Below are 20286 nucleotides of genomic sequence, written 5' to 3' on the forward strand. Positions count from 1 at the left end.
CGATGAAGAGGATAACTGACGGACTCAAGTACAGGCTTCTCGGTCTACCCACTCTCACAGTCGGTCATGTTACACCAAGCAGCGCTGCTCTTATGGACACTGAGACGGAGGAAACCTTGTCTGCTGACTTAACCATTCATTATTCACAAGCCTTCACATAAGCAGCTGCAGTCCAACAACTTTTGCAGTTTTCCTGCAGGATGAAAGACCAAGCGCCTGCTGCGGTACCGGCCAGACTTGTGAAGAAAGCCAGAAGACCATAGTCAAGTCTTGCTCATTTGTGTTAATTGGTTTCAAGACTATCGCTCTTAATTATTGACATACAAGCCAGGGAAGAGCGCGAACGCAGTTCCCCACTATCAGAAATTATGCAGTCGAGATTCCCACATTTGGAGAATTCGCAAGGGTCAATGCAGCCGCCAGTGCAATGGCTTCACCTCGCCCTGGGTGAACCACATTCTTGATCATGGTGTCACCCCTGCCAGGTAAGTATGCCTTTCTCAGCCTGGACACGGGGTCTTGCTTTTTTCCACTCACCCTCTTGAATGACTGTGCCATTCGTACACTGGCGAATGCCTGGCCCAGCATGATGGGCCAGTTTCTCTCAGTGGATTAGAACGGCGTGTGTACTTCGCACAGGGCGTTAGAGGAGGTCACAGGCACAACTGCGGAGCATGCAATAGCTGAATGAGCTCAAGTGTCAAGCCTCTGGAACGGGTTCGACTCACCGGGTTGGTGGACAGCAGAGTAGATGTGTGTCAGCTACGTCGCCTGCTTCCCAATTTGACGACATGGTTGCTTCCGCCACACCTACTTGTGCGCACGTGAGTATTGCCACAGCCCGTTTTCTCTGTCTAGATTTGCATTTTCGTTGACCAGCGGAGGTGGTGCACCGCTCCTGGAAATACTGCAATACCAGGATGATGCGCGGAATGGGCAAAGCAAGCTCTGAATCCCATCTCCCTGTTCAAAAAAGCAATTTAATATGAAGTCTCCAGATAGGAGACATATCAGATATTAAACTGATAAGAACAGATACTACACTTGATCTTAGCCAAAAGGCCGAGAAGCGATGAAGAGGATAACTGACGGACTCAAGTACAGGCTTCTCGGTCTACCCACTCTCACAGTCGGTTATGTTACACCAAGCAGCGTTGCTCTTATGGACACTGAGACGGAGGAAACCTTGTCTGCTGACTTAACCATTCATTATTCACAAGCCTTCACATAAGCAGCTGCAGTCCAACAACTTTTGCAGTCTTCCTGCAGGATGAAAGGCCAAGCGCCTGCTGCGGTCCCGGCCAGACTTGTGAAGAAAGCCAGAAGACCATAGTCAAGTCTTGCTCATTTGTGTTAATTGGTTTCAAGACTATCGCTCTTAATTATTGACATACAAGCCAGGGAAGAGCGCGAACGCAGTTCCCCACTATCAGAAATTATGCAGTCGAGATTCCCACATTTGGAGAATTCGCAATGGTCAATGCAGCCGCCAGTGCAATGGCTGCACCTCGCCCTGGGTGAACCACATTCTTGATCATGGTGTCACCCCTGCCAGGTAAGTATGCCTTACTCAGCCTGGGCACGGGGTCTTGCTTTTTTCCACTCACCCTCTTGGATGACTGTGCCATTCGTACACTGGCGAATGCCTGGCCCAGCATGATGGGCCAGTTTCTCTCAGAGGATTAGAACGGCGTGTGTACTTCGCACAGGGCGTTAGAGGAGGTCACAGGCACAACTGCGGAGCATGCAATAGCTGAATGAGCTCAAGTGTCAAGCCTCTGGAACGGGTTCGACTCACCGGGTTGGTGGACAGCAGAGTAGATGTGTGTCGGCTACGTCGCCTGCTTCCCAATTTGACGACATGGTTGCTTCCGCCACACCTACTTGTGCGCACGTGAGTATTGCCACAGCCCGTTTTCTCTGTCTAGATTAGCATTTTCGTTGACCAGCGGAGGTGGTGCACCGCTCCTGGATATACTGCAATACCAGGATGATGCGCGGAATGGGCAAAGCAAGCTCTGAATCCCATCTCCCTGTCCAAAAAAGCAATTTAATATAAAGTCTCCTGATAGGAGACATATCAGATATTAAACTGATAAGAACAGATTTTTTCTTTTTCATGTTTTTATTGTCACTTTTCAATCAATTACAAATTTACATTTCTCCAATATGGAGCATTCATTTTGTCTCAAATATGACATATAAAAATAAAAACAAAATGAAAAAACATTCATATCTATTGTGCAGGAGCGTAGCACTGCATTACTAAGTGGGACTTCATCCCACCCTCTCAAAAAGCGCTTGTCCAGGACCTGCCGGGTCACCCTTTTTGCTCCTTCCCTCCTGGAGAGCCAGGCCGTCGCTGCCGAGACCTTCATAGTGTAGCTCCGGTTCACTCCTCCGGGCGGGCACAGGCGACGCTTCTTGGTGGCTGTGTCCTTGGCCTGCCGCGTGCAGCCTTGATGGTCTCTGCAGCCATTCGGAGCACAGCCACGGGGGGGGGGTCTGCCTGTGCCTCCTTACCAGCAAGTTTCTGGAGGTCCACATGGCGTCTTTGATGGCGGCAAGGGTGAGCCAGTCTTTTGCAAACTCCTCTCGGGAACACTTGGCTTGGCTCACCCCGTAGAGCACGTATTGTGCATTTAGGACCTCCCTTGCTGGCAAGTCCGGGAATTTTCTCAGGTGGCCGGCTGTTGCCCACAGGTCTACGGCAGCACTGCACTCCCAGAGGAGGTGCCTCACCGACTCCTGGGCGCCACAACCAGGTCGGGGGCAGGTTGAGTGCGCTGACATTCCTCGGGAGTGCATAACGGCCCTGACTGGGAGAATCTCGTGGGCCACCATCCACGACAGGTCCCGAAGTCTGTTTGGGAGGGCAGGATGGTTGGCGTTGCGCCAAACAGTTGTGGGCTTGCCAAATGCAAGCCCGCGCACTTGACTCGCTGTTTGCCGCTCCTGCACAATAGAGATGAGAGACTTGTGATTTTTCAAAATGTGACAATCTTCATTTTCCAAGTTAAAATTTCTTAAAAATTTTGGGATAAAAGAATGTGCTGGTGGTAAATTAAAAGACACCGGAAGTCTTTGATCGCTGGGTATTAGTTTTAATTTACGGAGGTACGATCCCATCCAGAATCGTGTCATTGCTTGACTTTTGGGATTGCTGGATGGTCCCAGAGCATTTTGCAGATGGAGGGCCACATATCTGCTGCCCAAAAAGAGCTGGAGGTCCGGCACGCCTTTTCCACCCTTCTCTTTTGTTTTTTTCATCGTGTCCCTCCTCAGTCTTTCCCATTTAGAACCCCAGATAAAGTAAAAAATTGCACGGTCCAAATCTAAAAGCACATTTCTTTTTGGGATAAAAACTGAACCGATTAATAAAAGCAAGGGTAAAATGACTGCTTTTATTATTAAAATCTTCCCCTCTAAAGTCAACTCTCTCAGTCTCCAAAAGCCAAGTTTTTTTCTCACTTTCCCTACCACGTCGCCCCAGTTTGTATCCCCTCCCCCTCCCTTACTGAATTTAATCCCAAGTATTTTCTGGTCCGTTTGTATCTCCGTCAGGGGCAGTCCTGTCTTCTGTGTCGCGGTCCACGGTCCGTAAAACTGTGCTTGGGTCTTGTCTCTGTTGAGTTTAGAGCCAGACGCTCTTCCATACCAGTCAGTCAAGTCCAGGGTCCTTGTCACGGATAAAATGTCAGAACACAGGATGTTAATATCGTCCATATATAAAACACACTTTGTTGTGAGTCCCCCGCCCCCTGGAATACTCACCCCCTCGATCATTTTGTCCCTTCTCAAAATCTGTGCCAACGGTTCTATGCATAGAACATAGAGGAGGGCAGATAAGGGACAGCCCTGACGGACGCCGCAGTTAATTTGCACTGCTTTTGTCAAGTTCCCGTTGACCACAAATTTGCTGGTAATGTCTCGGTACAGCAGGCCCACCCACTCTAGATACCTTCCCGGGAAACCCCATTTTTGCAGTAGCCTAAAAAGGTACTGGTGCGAGATCCGATCAAAAGCCTTCTCAAAGTCTAAATTTAGGACTACTAGCCGCATATTTCTGTCTCTCGCATAACAGATGGTGTCGCGAATCAGCATGAGGCTGTCCGTGATCTTCCTCCCCGCGATGGCACAGGTTTGGTCCGGGTCGATCAAATCCTCTAAAAACACAGACATACGCATAGCTAAAAGTTTGCTAAAAAGTTTGCAATCAACATTTAAAAGCGTAATTGGACGCCAGTTGTTCAGGTCTGTTTTGTCTCCTTTCTTATGCAGTAAAGTGACTATCCCTTTTCTAAAACTGTCTGGTAGTCGGTTTGTTTTGTCCAGTTCATTAAAAACAGTGAGTAAGTCTGGTGCTAAAATGTCCCAAAAAGTCAGGTAAAATTCCGAGCAGAGGCCATCCTCGCCCGGAGATTTTGCCTTCTTCAGTTGTTTTACACATGTATTTAGTTCTTCAGGTGTAAAATCCTGTGTTAAAGGCCCATTGTCAGTCACTGTTTTTTCAATGAAGTTTAAAACCTCTACCATTATCTCCTCTTGGGTATCTTTACGCTCATACAGTTTTTGATAGTAAGTTTCCACTGCTTCAATTATTTCATTATTTGTTTCTGTAATAGTCCCGTTTTCTTTTTTTAGTTTAAAAATGCCCCCACCCTTGCTCATAATTTTTTTAAAGAAGTACCTTGTGCATTTTTCACCTTCTTCTATTTCCTTCTCTCTGCTCCTTAATAAAAACCCTTTGCTCTGAATATCTGCCATTGCTTTCATTTCTTTTTTGATCTCTTTAATTTCATCATTAAAATTGATCCCCTCTTGTGTCAGATTAAAATACCTTTGCAGTCTCTTTTGCATTCCCAGCATACATTTCATTTCCTTGATTTTCTTCTCTCTTCCTGCTTTTTTAAAAAAAGTCTGAGTCCTTACCTTCATCATTTCCCACCATTGTGCCCGTGATTTGTAAAGGTCTTGAAGGGTCTGCCAGTCCTTGTACCGCTCCCTGTACTGAGAGACCAAAGTCTCGTCCTCGAGCAGGGAGCAGTTCAATTTCCACAGACCTCTTCCAATAGTCACGCCAGAAGAAAGTGAAAGGGTGCAAGACAGTATTAGGTGATCTGAGAAAAAAACAGGAGTTAATCTAGCATCAATCTGTGTCCAACCCCGTGTAAATACGTAATCTATGCGAGAGGCTCTGGTGCCGTCACCACTAAACCAGGTGAAGCCCTCCTCTCTTGGATGCATGGTTTTAAAGCAGTCCTCTAATTTGAATACGCGGCACATGTCTTGCAATAAAACCGATGTTTTGTCAATTTTAAAATCCTCCCCAGCTCCCTTCCTATCCTTCCTATTTAAAACACAATTAAAATCGCCTCCAATAATTAGTGGATTATGACCTAGCATGTGGGACTGCAAATTCTCTAAAATATCATACCTGTCATGCTTTTCATTAGAACCATAAATATTTAAAAGGCTAAAGTCCCGTTCTGTAAAAGTTAAGTGTGCTAACAGTGCTCGTCCGTCTCTCACCACTGTGCTCCCCTTTAAAACAATCTGAGGATTATTTATTAAAATGGCCACTCCATCATTTCTATTTTCGTTTGAGCCACTCCATAGTGATGGATGTGGCCACATTTCCTCCCACTGTTTGTAATTTCTTAAAAAGGGTATGCCACATTCTTGGATTAAAAACAGATCAGATTTAAAAGTTTTTAGAAATGTTAAAACGCTCTGAGCTCTAATCTTTGACTTCACGCTTCTAACGTTAATAGTTGAGAAGGTGAGGGTCATAGGTATGATTAAAAATAAAAAAATAAAAACACAGATGGGGTTACAAAATTTTAAGAGAACATTATTTTAAAAAAAACAAGGCAGTCGCTAAGGTATTTCTCGAGAGTGTATTTCTTCCTTTACCTCAGCAAAAGGGGCAGAGCTAAAACACTGGTCGTCTGTCAGGGGCACTTGAGGTGGTGATCGTTCACGCAACCTTAAATTCATAGTGTTTCTGCTTTTTGGCGTTGATTGCAGTACTATGTTTAAAAAGGAGAGTTCATTTGGTGAATCCGAGGGGAAGACCCTGGTCTCCCCCACCTCGCTATCTGGGCTCCCGGGCCTTCCCCTCTTCTCCGTGGACAGGGGAGACTCAGAGGACCGTTGAGATGCAAGCCTTTTATTATTTTGAGCACAAGTGATCTGGGTGTCTTCACTGTCAGCCTCATGTGGACTGACTTCACTTGACTCGCTTGTGGGCATTTCTTGCAGCATCTCACTTTCCTCTGAGCTCTCGATTGGTGGGGCCGGCCTGCTCGCCTCCCCTTGCCCCTCCTCACCTGTCCCCTCTCCACCAATGACAGGATTTGGAGGGAAATTTGAATTTTCTTTGGGACATTCAATTTGTTTGTCAGCTTCATTTCCATTTCCTTGTGCCATTTCTTTTCCAGCCTTCAGTTTGTTGGCAAATGATTTTGGACAATTTCTGTAGAGGTGGTTAGTTTCCCCACAAAGATTGCACTTTCTGCCATTGGTACATTCTTCAAAAGTATGCCCAATTACTCTACATTTCCTACAAATTGTTTTCTCACACGCTTCCGCCAGGTGTCCATGCTCACCACACTTGCGGCAGAGCTTGGGCTGGCCCTGGTAATGTATGTAGCCCCGGTTTTCACCCAAGACTATCATTGGTGGGAGATGTTTCAGGCCCTGAAAGCCCTGGGGGTCCTGCCATTGTTGGATGGGTACCCGCCAGGCACAGTTCCAGATGCCGTCTTCATCCCTCACCTTCACAGCCTGGCCTTTAACCGTGCAATATCTACCCAGCCAAAAACAAATGTCTTCTGCATTCACTGTCTCATTAAACATTCTGACAATAACTGTTTTAGCAGCATTATCAGTCAGTTTTTCAACATTGAACACAGAGAACTGGGCTTTCACATTTTCAAAACGAGTCCAAAATTCACGAAGGTTCACAGCAGAGGTGAAACTCACATCAAATCCCTTACTAAAGGGCAAAGTTATAATACAATTTAAATCCTCAGCTTTAAATTTCAGGGTTTGTTGGACAAGCTTTCTGGAGAAGTCCAGCCTGGACATCCACAGAGGCTCACCACCATCCCTTTCCCGAAACATAAATCGGACACTGTGGTGCCTCCGCATGCCGGCATATGTAGCCGACATGTCGCAGACAACCACTTGGTCACAACTTCTCACGAATAAAAAAACAGTACACTCACCTTGGTCGTTCTCCTGTAACACAAAGTTTAAACAACACAATAACAATACCCCTGCAATTGAGTTAGATTCACAGCCACAACAGGCATAGAATTATCTCTCAGCAGAGGCGATCGCAGTCTTAGCCAAAAGGCCGAGAAGCGATGAAGAGGATAACTGACGGACTCAAGTACAGGCTTCTCGGTCTACCCACTCTCACAGTCGGTTATGTTACACCAAGCAGCGTTGCTCTTATGGACACTGAGACGGAGGAAACCTTGTCTGCTGACTTAACCATTCATTATTCACAAGCCTTCACATAAGCAGCTGCAGTCCAACAACTTTTGCAGTCTTCCTGCAGGATGAAAGGCCAAGCGCCTGCTGCGGTCCCGGCCAGACTTGTGAAGAAAGCCAGACGACCATAGTCAAGTCTTGCTCATTTGTGTTAATTGGTTTCAAGACTATCGCTCTTAATTATTGACATACAAGCCAGGGAAGAGCACGAACGCAGTTCCCCACTATCAGAAATTATGCAGTCGAGATTCCCACATTTGGAGAATTCGCAATGGTCAATGCAGCCGCCAGTGCAATGGCTGCACCTCGCCCTGGGTGAACCACATTCTTGATCATGGTGTCACCCCTGCCAGGTAAGTATGCCTTCCTCAGCCTGGACACGGGGTCTTGCTTTTTTCCACTCACCCTCTTGAATGACTGTGCCATTCGTACACTGGCGAATGCCTGGCCCAGCATGATGGGCCAGTTTCTCTCAGTGGATTAGAACGGCGTGTGTACTTCGCACAGGGCGTTAGAGGAGGTCACAGGCACAACTGCGGAGCATGCAATAGCTGAATGAGCTCAAGTGTCAAGCCTCTGGAACGGGTTCGACTCACCGGGTTGGTGGACAGCAGAGTAGATGTGTGTCGGCAACGTCGCCTGCTTCCCAATTTGACGACATGGTTGCTTCCGCCACACCTACTTGTGCGCACGTGAGTATTGCCACAGCCCGTTTTCTCTGTCTAGATTAGCATTTTCGTTGACCAGCGGAGGTGGTGCACCGCTCCTGGAAATACTGCAATACCAGGATGATGCGCAGAATGGGCAAAGTAAGCTCTGAATCCCATCTCCCTGTTCAAAAAAGCAATTTAATATGAAGTCTCCAGATAGGAGACATATCAGATATTAAACTGATAAGAACAGATACTACACTTGATCTTAGCCAAAAGGCCGAGAAGCGATGAAGAGGATAACTGACGGACTCAAGTACAGGCTTCTCGGTCTACCAACTCTCACAGTCGGTCATGTTACACCAAGCAGCGCTGCTCTTATGGACACTGAGACGGAGGAAACTGATGAGTTATTAACATTGTTTTTTAGTTTTAAATTATATTTTAGCCGTTTATAATTATGTTAACTCAGTATGGCTCAATGAATAGACCTATATTCTTATCTGTGTTACTTTCATGAGAAAGAGCAACGGGTCTGTCTATTCATTCTGTAATCTAAAAGGGAGGTTTCCGGGGCTATGTCACCAAGGGAGTCAGGCCCATTATTATTGTATTCTTTTAATCTGATTTATACCCATGGGAACGGATTCTCTTGTATCCAGTTGTAACCAGGTGTGTTGTGGGCTGACCTTTTTCTGAACCCTTTTTGTGAATAAATAACGATGTGAGCTGGAGAGAGGGAGCCACATTTGAACAGAGACATCGCTTGGATGAATTTGTCAATGTGGACCAGAAGCTTCTGGTAATTAAAAACCTTTGCAAAGGAACTCCTTCAACAGAATCTCACCATTCAGTTAATTGAACACGCAAAGAGTACAATACTTAATATTGTCTACTCTAACAAATGGTGACCGCCGACGCTGAATTATAACGAATGGTCTCCTCCGTTGAATCAAACGGAAGGTGTTATTTTGACGTGGAACAAGCTGCGGCGTTCAAGGACGGGCGGAACTTCTAGGCCTAAATAGATAAAGTACGGTAAGTGGAGATCTTTATCCACGTAGAAGAAGTTTTGTCTGTCTGGTCCGCTGCAGCTGGTTTTTTCGTCTTCCAAATTATCTAAATTTTAAAAGAGATCTGTGTGAACGAGTTGTAGTTTTGATGTCGTTCTATTGTGAGTTGTGATAATTCCGACGATATTGAACTAAACACGTCGTGGAGTGGTGCATTTGAAGGTGACGTAATGCAGACTCGAAGTGATGAAGCTTTTTTGTACAGGAAGAAATAGCGGTTAATTTTTTGATTTGTTTTGTTTTTCGTCAACGCTATGAAGAATCCTTAGACCATAATATATAAAAGGGTTTGCCGGATGACGTAACAAGTCCTTCTTGGTTACTAAGTATCGCGAAGATTATGGTACGCGCTTCTGTTTTTTAAGCAGTTTTGGCCGGATTTGAGGACTAAGTAACATAATTGTTCATGGCTCTTGGTGTGAAAACGTCCTAAACACGTAATATGTCTTTTATTTGAAAAAGCGCCTGTTTGAAATTGAACAGAAAGGGGTCCAGGTTGATTACAGCGATGATTGGATTTTTGTATCACTGTATTTGCAATCGAGAGATTACGTGAAAGATTTTATTTGGAGTTATGGCGCTCCTACTTTTGTAGTTTTGGGGTCAGGATTTCCGTATGAATACCTTTTGTTCTACGGTTAAATTCGATGGTACGTGACATTTTATTTTGAAAATGAGCGCCTTGCAGAAATTTTGCAATGTATGGAGAACAGTTTAGCTCAGCGGGATTGGGTAACCGCTGTGTATAAACGAGAGGTCACGTGATTCTTATGTCTGTCTGTGTGTGGCCATATGTGTTAACATATTGAACTATTAATACTAAAAGTGAGACGTCACTGTATTAAAACCGAAAGTAAACAAAAACTACAAACAAAAATGGAGGCGATTTCGACCCGGATACAGAATGGTTTGTCCTGAATGCGCTTCCGGTTCAGCGAAAAATAAAAGCGTCGATGAACAATGAAAAAACGAACTATGGATCGATTGTATACAAAGCTTTCGCTGGACAAAATGGTATGTCAGACTTTTGTATTTTCTTTGTTGGTAATGGAAAAAGGCTGAATTTGATGCTAAAATGACTCCAGCATTTGTGGAGCAGTTTACGGATGGGTTGTTCAAAGTTACCAGTTTACTGAAATCACCGTATAAAACTGCAGTTTAAATGCTATAAGATTTGTAGACAACGAATTGAAGGAATAACACCGTTTATTTTATTTTTTAAATAATGACTGAAGAGTGTGTGCGTATGCATTTGAGTGTGTGACCTAGCTTCTAAAAAAAGGTGGGGGTTTGTAAGTGAGAAGTGTGCATATGGGGATTTTGTTTGTTTTTCTTTAATATTTTAACTAAGTTTGGTGTTGTTTTGTGTGAGATGATACTGTTGTGATAGTGGCGTTTGTTTTATTAATGGGAATATGATAAAATAGGTTTTGCGATTTATAATGTTAAGATTCCTCCTCCCCCCCCCCCTTCCCCCGTTTCTAGGTTAGAAAAAAAGGTGGGGGCTGAGCTGTGCGCTGTGAGCATAATGTGTCCTCGTAATGGGACTCTTTTTTTTTTTTTTTTGTCAAAATGGTAAGAGAGGAATGATAAACAATATAAAATAAGTAATAGTATTTGACTGAGCTAATAAATCTTTACACTTTAATGATTGATGACGATGGTTAATTTGTTAACTTTCCCTTTTCGGGACAAATGAATAAAGAGTAATGATAAAATAATGGCATTTTGTTTGAGAGTTGATATAATTATGCCTACATCTTTATAGCTGTGGCTGGAAGTAAGATAGTTGAGTAAGGAGTTATGAATGTTTTTGAAATTGACATGTTGATAATGATTTTTAATATTTGTTTTTTTTTTGAGTGTGTCATTTCAGAAACTGATGTTTGAGTTCCAAGGCAGATGAGGGTTTGATGGCCTTCACTGATTACAAACTGCGAACGGGATGCGCCCCAGCTGCTGATACGTTGTATGGCTAGTAGCTATTTGAAGGGGTATTGAAAAAAAAAAAAAAAGAGAAATGAATAAAGAGGCTGTGTTTTTTACGAAACATTTTTGAGAAAGCAGGGAGTGAACTGTCTTGCTATGATCCCATATCCTCAGTCTGGCATTTTTAAAGCATTGTATCATAATGTGCATTTTTTGATCAGGTGAGCTCTCAGAAAGACTGTGTGTCATCGGATCCACATTGCAGACAGCGTCTGAATGGATGTGGCAGAGATCAAAGGTCTAAAGCCGCAGAGCAACAGTCTTCTCGTCCTGTGCCTAAGAAAAACATGATGTTCAAATTCCTCGATGCCCAGTGACTGTGTATACGCCTCATTCTAGTGACTTCTCCCCTATGGCTGTTTTGCATCCAGAGGAAATCTAAATGCCTGCTCTGAACATTGCTGCCACAACAGCCGCCATGCTGGCCAGGACTGAACATTAACAACAGCTGCCGTCCTGCCTTTTGCTGGGGGTCTGGACAAAGAAAGTTGGTGGTCGGAATGAGATGTGATCCATTCAGTAAAATGCTACATAGTGATATGCAAGGCATTTTAATGTGTTGAGTGGGGAACTGTGATCTATAGCAAGATATTTCAGGAAATTGAAAACGACATATGTAAATTTGAAATAAGGGATTGAGAAAATTTATTTCAATCTATAGCCTACTAAATTTTTGCCTATATTTTTGGGAGAATCAGTTTCTGAATTGGTACAATGGGAATTTTATTAATATGTTATGATATGATATATTTTTATTTTCCCCGTGAGGAACTTTTTTGGACTTCGTCCAGCTGCAGCTATAGTATAAAATAAATAATAGAATAGAATAAGTAGTAACGAGTAAAAGACTAACTAAGAGTTTGATGGCTAAGTTTGATTTTTTTTTTTTAACAGCACTGTGATTTATAAATCCCAGAAATATTTTGTGTGCTGTGTTTTTTATGAGCCCCGCTAATATGTGAAAGATTAGCAGTTTGAAGATGATTTTATCCTCAGCCCCACTAAATCTGTAAAAGAGGTGAGGTTGATTAGCAGTTTAAATAATTTTCGGGACTCTAGGAGAATTAGAGTAATATGGTTACCTCTATTTTTATGGCCCCAAAGTCATCATATATTAGTGTCTTAAGTTGTATCTGCTTATGCTCAGTTTTATAGTGTTTTGTAGCTCTTTTGTTTATCTCAGAGCCTGATTTAGAGGGTTGAGTTATTTATGACGTTTTTTGAGAAATGAGGTCTCTATTTTGTCCTCCCTTTATCTTGACGTGTTTGAAAAAATCAGTGGATCTTTGTCAAATGAGGGAGTTTATGTTTAAGAATTGAACCAATGTAGACGAGTTAGAAAATTAAAATCAAACTTAAAAACGAAATTAAAAAGGTTGTGGGGTATCGGCCTACACTCCAATTGACAGGATGAGTTTGAATATGAAGAAATCTATCAGAGGAAATCGATCGCAAAGTAAGTCTGAAGCAAGCAAGGACAATAATGCATATTCGCCGAATGAAGGTAATTATATTATATTATATCTTTTATCTTAGAATTACATTTGAAAAATGTAATGTTTGGAGCCCAGTGTTTGCAAAAGAGTATAGATAATATGAATATATGTGAGTTTTTCCCAGCATGCCAGGATTCGGCCGGTCATGGGATTCTGGGAAGAGAATAAGAGATATGAAAGGCACAGTTATGCAAATTTAGAACAAATTTAGTCATGGTAAAAAATTACCTATTATTGAACAAAACCTATTTGAAAGATAAATATTTATAAGCTCTGTCTTATATTAATGAATGAGCGAATGTCATTCAACTCAATCAAAGGCTGGGCTCTATTTTAATGTCACAAAAATAGATATTTTCCTGTTCCAACAGCACAGGACCTACGGATCTTAATCAAATAACATTTACTAATCCCAACTAACAAAACTATCAGGGTTTTTTCCTCCAAATAAAATTTATGTGAGTTTATGAGAAACTAAAAATGAAAAGTTTCTGCACTCAGGAGAACGGCCCCAGGGGGTTGGTGAGGAAATCTTGTGCAGTTTTCTGCACAGAGAAAATGCCACATCTGGTCTACAAGGCTTCCGGAGACGTGCCAGGCTCGGCCATCTCATCAACTGATGCTCTCAGGTTGAAAGGAGAGACGAAATTCCACAACTGGAGCATCAATCTTATCACCTCCGACCTGGAGCCACGTCAGCTGAATCCGTGCCCGGTTCCGGAGCTGCCGTTTGAGGACATCAGTCAACGGATCAAGAGCAAGTGCCTTTTTTTTGGGCAATCATTCCTTTGATCAGTCACATTTTGGGCAGAATAATCCCAGGTGACAAATCGAAGAATTTGGGTAGTCTACCCCAAATTCTTAAAGAAGAGACGAACTATTGCGACACTCTTTTCATTAAAAAAAATAAATAATAAAAAATAAAAAAGACCTTCAAAGAACTTCATCACAAGATGGCTTCAAAGAACACATATTCGTCTGCCGATACATTGCGACACTTTTCAATGAACAACATTTTATGTTAAGCCTCACATATGCTATGCTTATTCCACTAAAAATCTTTTAAATGTATCAAATTGTTTTTTAATGTCATATGATTGCTAAATTACCTCCTCTTTTGCTAAAGGGATGTTTTAAGGATAATTATTTTTATCACACAACCATTGAAAAAAAAATGTTTTAATGTGTTGAGCTCTCAAGAGCTCAAATGAGGGAATGATGAGTTATTAACATTGTTTTTTAGTTTTAAATTATATTTTAGCCGTTTATAATTATGTTAACTCAGTATGGCTCAATGAATAGACCTATATTCTTATCTGTGTTACTTTCATGAGAAAGAGCAACGGGTCTGTCTATTCATTCTGTAATCTAAAAGGGAGGTTTCCGGGGCTATGTCACCAAGGGAGTCAGGCTCATTATTATTGTATTCTTTTAATCTGATTTATACCCATGGGAACGGATTCTCTTGTATCCAGTTGTAACCAGGTGTGTTGTGGGCTGACCTTTTTCTGAACCCTTTTTGTGAATAAATAACGATGTGAGCTGGAGAGAGGGAGCCACATTTGAACAGAGACATCGCTTGGATGAATTTGTCAATGTGGACCAGAAGCTTCTGGTAATTAAAAACCTTTGCAAAGGAACTCCTTCAACAGAATCTCACCATTCAGTTAATTGAACACGCAAAGAGTACAATACTTAATATTGTCTACTCTAACAAAACCTTGTCTGCTGACTTAACCATTCATTATTCACAAGCCTTCACATAAGCAGCTGCAGTCCAACAACTTTTGCAGTCTTCCTGCAGGATGAAAGACCAAGCGCCTGCTGCGGTCCCGGCCAGACTTGTGAAGAAAGCCAGAAGACCATAGTCAAGTCTTGCTCATTTGTGTTAATTGGTTTCAAGACTATCGCTCTTAATTTTTGACATACAAGCCAGGGAAGAGCGCGAACGCAGTTCCCCACTATCAGAAATTATGCAGTCGAGATTCCCACATTTGGAGAATTCGCAAGGGTCAATGCAGCCGCCAGTGCAATGGCTGCACCTCGCCCTGGGTGAACCACATTCTTGATCATGGTGTCACCCCTGCCAGGTAAGTATGCCTTCCTCAGCCTGGACACGGGGTCTTGCTTTTTTCCACTCACCCTCTTGAATGACTGTGCCATTCGTACACTGGCGAATGCCTGGCCCAGCATGATGGGCCAGTTTCTCTCAGTGGATTAGAACGGCGTGTGTACTTCGCACAGGGCGTTAGAGGAGGTCACAGGCACAACTGCGGAGCATGCAATAGCTGAATGAGCTCAAGTGTCAAGCCTCTGGAACGGGTTCGACTCACCGGGTTGGTGGACAGCAGAGTAGATGTGTGTCGGCTACGTCGCCTGCTTCCCAATTTGACGACATGGTTGCTTCCGCCACACCTACTTGTGCGCACGTGAGTATTGCCACAGCCCGTTTTCTCTGTCTAGATTAGCATTTTCGTTGACCAGCGGAGGTGGTGCACCGCTCCTGGAAATACTGCAATACCAGGATGATGCGCAGAATGGGCAAAGTAAGCTCTGAATCCCATCTCCCTGTTCAAAAAAGCAATTTAATATGAAGTCTCCAGATAGGAGACATATCAGATATTAAACTGATAAGAACAGATACTACACTTGATCTTAGCCAAAAGGCCGAGAAGCGATGAAGAGGATAACTGACGGACTCAAGTACAGGCTTCTCGGTCTACCAACTCTCACAGTCGGTCATGTTACACCAAGCAGCGCTGCTCTTATGGACACTGAGACGGAGGAAACCTTGTCTGCTGACTTAACCATTCATTATTCACAAGCCTTCACATAAGCAGCTGCAGTCCAACAACTTTTGCAGTCTTCCTGCAGGATGAAAGACCAAGCGCCTGCTGCGGTCCCGGCCAGACTTGTGAAGAAAGCCAGAAGACCATAGTCAAGTCTTGCTCATTTGTGTTAATTGGTTTCAAGACTATCGCTCTTAATTATTGACATACAAGCCAGGGAAGAGCGCGAACGCAGTTCCCCACTATCAGAAATTATGCAGTCGAGATTCCCACATTTGGAGAATTCGCAATGGTCAATGCAGCCGCCAGTGCAATGGCTGCACCTCGCCCTGGGTGAACCACATTCTTGATCATGGTGTCACCCCTGCCAGGTAAGTATGCCTTCCTCAGCCTGGGCACGGGGTCTTGCTTTTTTCCACTCACCCTCTTGGATGACTGTGCTATTCGTACACTGGCGAATGCCTGGCCCAGCATGATGGGCCAGTTTCTCTCAGTGGATTAGAACGGCGTGTGTACTTCGCACAGGGCATTAGAGGAGGTCACAGGCACAACTGCGGAGCATGCAATAGCTGAATGAGCTCAAGTGTCAAGCCTCTGGAACGGGTTCGACTCACCGGATTGGTGGACAGCAGAGTAGATGTGTGTCGGCTACGTCGCCTGCTTCCCAATTTGACGACATGGTTGCTTCCGCCACACCTACTTGTGCGCACGTGAGTATTGCCACAGCCCGTTTTCTCTGTCTAGATTAGCATTTTCGTTGACCAGCGGAGGTGGTGCACCGCTCCTGGATATACTGCAATACCAGGATGATGCGCGGAATGGGCAAAGCAAGCTCTGAATCCCATCTCCCTGTTCAAAAAAGCTATTTAATATGAAGTCTCCTGATAGGAGACATATCAGATATTAAACTGATAAGAACAGATTTTTTCTTTTTCATGTTTTTATTGTCACTTTTCAATCAATTACAAATCACATTTCTCCAATATGGAGCATTCATTTTGTCTCAAATATGACATGTAAAAATAAAAACAAAATAAAAAATGAAAAATGAAAAAACATTCATATCTATTGTGCAGGAGCGTAGCACTGCATTACTAATTGGGACTTCATCCCACCCTCTCAAAAAGCGCTTGTCCAGGACCTGCCGGGTAGCCCTTTTTGCTCCTTCCCTCCTGGAGAGCCAGGCCGTCGCTGCCGAGACCTTCACAGTGTAGCTCCGGTTCCCTCCTCCGGGCGGGCACAGGCGACGCTTCTTGGTGGCTGTGTCCTTGGCCTGCCGCGTGCAGCTTCGATGGTCTCTGCAGCCATTCGGAGCACAGCCACGGGGGGGGTCTGCCTGTGCCTCCTTACCAGCAAGTTTCTGGAGGTCCACATGGCGTCTTTGATGGCGGCAAGAGTGAGCCAGTCTTTCGCAAACTCCTCTCGGGAACACTTGGCTTGGCTCACCCCATAGAGCACGTATTGTGCATTTAGGACCTCCCTTGCTGGCAAGTCCGGGAATTTTCTCAGGTGGCCGGCTGTTGCCCACAGGTCTACGGCAGCACTGCACTCCCAGAGGAGGTGCCTCACCGACTCCTGGGCGCCACAACCAGGTCGGGGGCAGGTTGAGTGCGCTGACATTCCTCGGGAGTGCATAACGGCCCTGACTGGGAGAATCTCGTGGGCCACCATCCACGACAGGTCCCGAAGTCTGTTTGGGAGGGCAGGATGGTTGGCGTTGCGCCAAACCGTTGTGGGCTTGCCGAATGCAAGCCCGCGCACTTGACTCGCTGTTTGCCGCTCCTGCACAATAGAGATGAGAGACTTGTGATTTTTCAAAATGTGACAATCTTCATTTTCCAATTTAAAATTTCTTAAAAATTTTGGGATAAAAGAATGTGCTTGTGGTAAATTAAAAGACACCGGAAGTCTTTGATCGCTGGGTATTAGTTTTAATTTACGGAGGTACGATCCCATCCAGAATCGTGTCATTGCTTGACTTTTGGGATTGCTGGATGGTCCCAGAGCATTTTGCAGATGGAGGGCCACATATCTGCTGCCCAAAAAGAGCTGGAGGTCCGGCACGCCTTTTCCACCCTTCTCTTTTGTTTTTTTCATCGTGTCCCTCCTCAGTCTTTCCCATTTAGAACCCCAGATAAAGTAAAAAATTGCACGGTCCAAATCTAAAAGCACATTTCTTTTTGGGATAAAAACGGAACCGATTAATAAAAGCAAGGGTAAAATTACTGCTTTTATTATTAAAATCTTCCCCTCTAAAGTCAACTCTCTCAGTCTCCAAAAGCCAAGTTTTTTTCTCACTTTCCCTACCACGTCGCCCCAGTTTGTATCCCCTCCCCCTCCCTTACTGAATTTAATCCCAAGTATTTTCTGGTCCGTTTGTATCTCCGTCAGGGGCAGTCCTGTCTTCTGTGTCGCGGTCCACGGTCCGTAAAACTGTGCTTGGGTCTTGTCTCTGTTGAGTTTAGAGCCAGACGCTCTTCCATACCAGTCAGTCAAGTCCAGGGTCCTTGTCACGGATAAAATGTCAGAACACAGGATGTTAATATCGTCCATATATAAAACACACTTTGTTGTGAGTCCCCCGCCCCCTGGAATACTCACCCCCTCGATCATTTTGTCCCTTCTCAAAATCTGTGCCAACGGTTCTATGCATAGAACATAGAGGAGGGCAGATAAGGGACAGCCCTGACGGACGCCGCAGTTAATTTGCACTGCTTTTGTCAAGTTCCCGTTGACCACAAATTTGCTGGTAATATCTCGATACAGCAGGCCCATCCACTCTAGATACCTTCCCGGGAAACCCCATTTTTGCAGTAGCCTAAAAAGGTACTGGTGCGAGATCCGATCAAAAGCCTTCTCAAAGTCTAAATTTAGGACTACTAGCCGCATATTTCTGTCTCTCGCATAACAGATGGTATCACGAATCAGCATAAGGCTGTCTGTGATCTTCCTCCCCGCGATGGCACAGGTTTGGTCCGGGTAGATCAAATCCTGTAAAAACACAGACATACGCATAGCTAAAAGTTTGCTAAAAAGTTTGCAATCAACATTTAAAAGTGTAATTGGACGCCAGTTGTTCAGGTCTGTTTTGTCTCCCTTCTTATGCAGTAAAGTGACTATCCCTTTTCTAAAACTGTCTGGTAGTCGGTTTGTTTTGTCCAGTTCATTAAAAACAGTGAGTAAGTCTGGTGCTAAAATGTCCCAAAAAGTCAGGTAAAATTCCGAGCAGAGGCCATCCTCGCCCGGAGATTTTGCCTTCTTCAATTGTTTTACACATGTATTTAGTTCTTCAGGTGTAAAATCCTGTGTTAAAGGCCCATTGTCAGTCACTGTTTTTTCAATGAAGTTTAAAACCTCTACCATTATCTCCTCTTGGGTATCTTTACGCTCATACAGTTTTCGATAGTAAGTTTCCACTGCTTCAATTATTTCATTATTTGTTTCTGTAATAGTCCCGTTTTCTTTTTTTAGTTTAAAAATGCCCCCACCCTTACTCATAATTTTTTTAAAGAAGTACCTTGTGCATTTTTCACCTTCTTCTATTTCCTTCTCTCTGCTCCTTAATAAAAACCCTTTGCTCTGAATATCTGCCATTGCTTTCATTTCTTTTTTGATCTCTTTAATTTCATCATTAAAATTGATCCCCTCTTGTGTCAGATTAAAATACCTTTGCAGTCTCTTTTGCATTCCCAGCATACATTTCATTTCCTTGATTTTCTTCTCTCTTCCTGCTTTTTTAAAAAAAGTCTGAGTCCTTACCTTCATCATTTCCCACCATTGTGCCCGTGATTTGTAAAGGTCTTGAAGGGTCTGCCAGTCCTTGTACCGCTCCCTGTACTGAGAGACCAAAGTCTCGTCCTCGAGCAGGGAGCAGTTCAATTTCCACAGACCTCTTCCAATAGTCACGCCAGAAGAAAGTGAAAGGGTGCAAGACAGTATTAGGTGATCTGAGAAAAAAACAGGAGTTAATCTAGCATCAATCTGTGTCCAACCCCGTGTAAATACGTAATCTATGCGAGAGGCTCTGGTGCCGTCACCACTAAACCAGGTGAAGCCCTCCTCTCTTGGATGCATGGTTTTAAAGCAGTCCTCTAATTTGAATACGCGGCACATGTCTTGCAATAAAACCGATGTTTTGTCAATTTTAAAATCCTCCCCAGCTCCCTTCCTATCCTTCCTATTTAAAACACAATTAAAATCACCTCCAATAATTAGTGGATTATGACCTAGCATGTGGGACTGCAAATTCTCTAAAATATCATACCTGTCATGCTTTTCATTAGAACCATAAATATTTAAAAGGCTAAAGTCCCGTTCTGTAAAAGTTAAATGTGCTAACAGTGCTCGTCCGTCTCTCACCACTGTGCTCCCCTTTAAAACAATCTGAGGATTATTTATTAAAATGGCCACTCCATCATTTCTATTTTCGTTTGAGCCACTCCATAGTGATGGATGTGGCCACATTTCCTCCCACTGTTTGTAATTTCTTAAAAAGGGTATGCCACATTCTTGGATTAAAAACAGATCAGATTTAAAAGTTTTTAGAAATGTTAAAACGCTCTGAGCTCTAATCTTTGACTTCACGCTTCTAACGTTAATAGTTGAGAAGGTGAGGGTAATAGGTATGATTAAAAATAAAAAAATAAAAACACAGATGGGGTTACAAAATTTTAAGAGAACATTATTTAAAAAAAAACAAGGCAGTCGCTAAGGTATTTCTCGAGAGCGTATTTCTTCCTTTACCTCAGCAAAAGGGGCAGAGCTAAAACACTGGTCGTCTGTCAGG

At 43.5% G+C, this 20286-nt stretch overlaps 10 non-coding genes across 10 annotated transcripts; all 10 read right to left on the reverse strand.

Moving 5' to 3' along the window:
- Positions 1-328: 328 nt before the first annotated feature.
- Positions 329-493, reverse strand: LOC147154515 (U1 spliceosomal RNA). The gene has a single exon (XR_015093357.1). It is a non-coding gene; the product is annotated as a U1 spliceosomal RNA (small nuclear RNA).
- Positions 494-882: 389 nt separating this feature from the next.
- On the reverse strand, positions 883-1074 carry LOC147154516 (U2 spliceosomal RNA). The gene has a single exon (XR_015093224.1). It is a non-coding gene; the product is annotated as a U2 spliceosomal RNA (small nuclear RNA).
- A 324-nt stretch (positions 1075-1398) lies between these two features.
- On the reverse strand, positions 1399-1563 carry LOC147154517 (U1 spliceosomal RNA). Its single transcript, XR_015093138.1, has one exon. It is a non-coding gene; the product is annotated as a U1 spliceosomal RNA (small nuclear RNA).
- Positions 1564-1952: 389 nt separating this feature from the next.
- On the reverse strand, positions 1953-2147 carry LOC147154518 (U2 spliceosomal RNA). The gene has a single exon (XR_015093341.1). It is a non-coding gene; the product is annotated as a U2 spliceosomal RNA (small nuclear RNA).
- Positions 2148-7699: 5552 nt separating this feature from the next.
- Positions 7700-7864, reverse strand: LOC147154519 (U1 spliceosomal RNA). The gene has a single exon (XR_015093183.1). It is a non-coding gene; the product is annotated as a U1 spliceosomal RNA (small nuclear RNA).
- Positions 7865-8253: 389 nt separating this feature from the next.
- Positions 8254-8445, reverse strand: LOC147154520 (U2 spliceosomal RNA). Its single transcript, XR_015093283.1, has one exon. It is a non-coding gene; the product is annotated as a U2 spliceosomal RNA (small nuclear RNA).
- A 6199-nt stretch (positions 8446-14644) lies between these two features.
- LOC147154521 (U1 spliceosomal RNA) lies at positions 14645-14809 on the reverse strand. Its single transcript, XR_015093262.1, has one exon. It is a non-coding gene; the product is annotated as a U1 spliceosomal RNA (small nuclear RNA).
- Positions 14810-15198: 389 nt separating this feature from the next.
- On the reverse strand, positions 15199-15390 carry LOC147154522 (U2 spliceosomal RNA). Its single transcript, XR_015093284.1, has one exon. It is a non-coding gene; the product is annotated as a U2 spliceosomal RNA (small nuclear RNA).
- Positions 15391-15714: 324 nt separating this feature from the next.
- On the reverse strand, positions 15715-15879 carry LOC147154523 (U1 spliceosomal RNA). The gene has a single exon (XR_015093139.1). It is a non-coding gene; the product is annotated as a U1 spliceosomal RNA (small nuclear RNA).
- A 389-nt stretch (positions 15880-16268) lies between these two features.
- On the reverse strand, positions 16269-16463 carry LOC147154524 (U2 spliceosomal RNA). Its single transcript, XR_015093340.1, has one exon. It is a non-coding gene; the product is annotated as a U2 spliceosomal RNA (small nuclear RNA).
- Between the last annotated feature and the right edge of the window lie 3823 nt (positions 16464-20286).

The sequence above is a fragment of the Leptonotus elevatus genome, unplaced genomic scaffold, assembly GCF_054856555.1.
Source record: "Leptonotus elevatus isolate MCC_2025b unplaced genomic scaffold, RoL_Lele_1.0 HiC_scaffold_65, whole genome shotgun sequence".
In the NCBI taxonomy this organism is placed as follows: domain Eukaryota; kingdom Metazoa; phylum Chordata; class Actinopteri; order Syngnathiformes; family Syngnathidae; genus Leptonotus; species Leptonotus elevatus.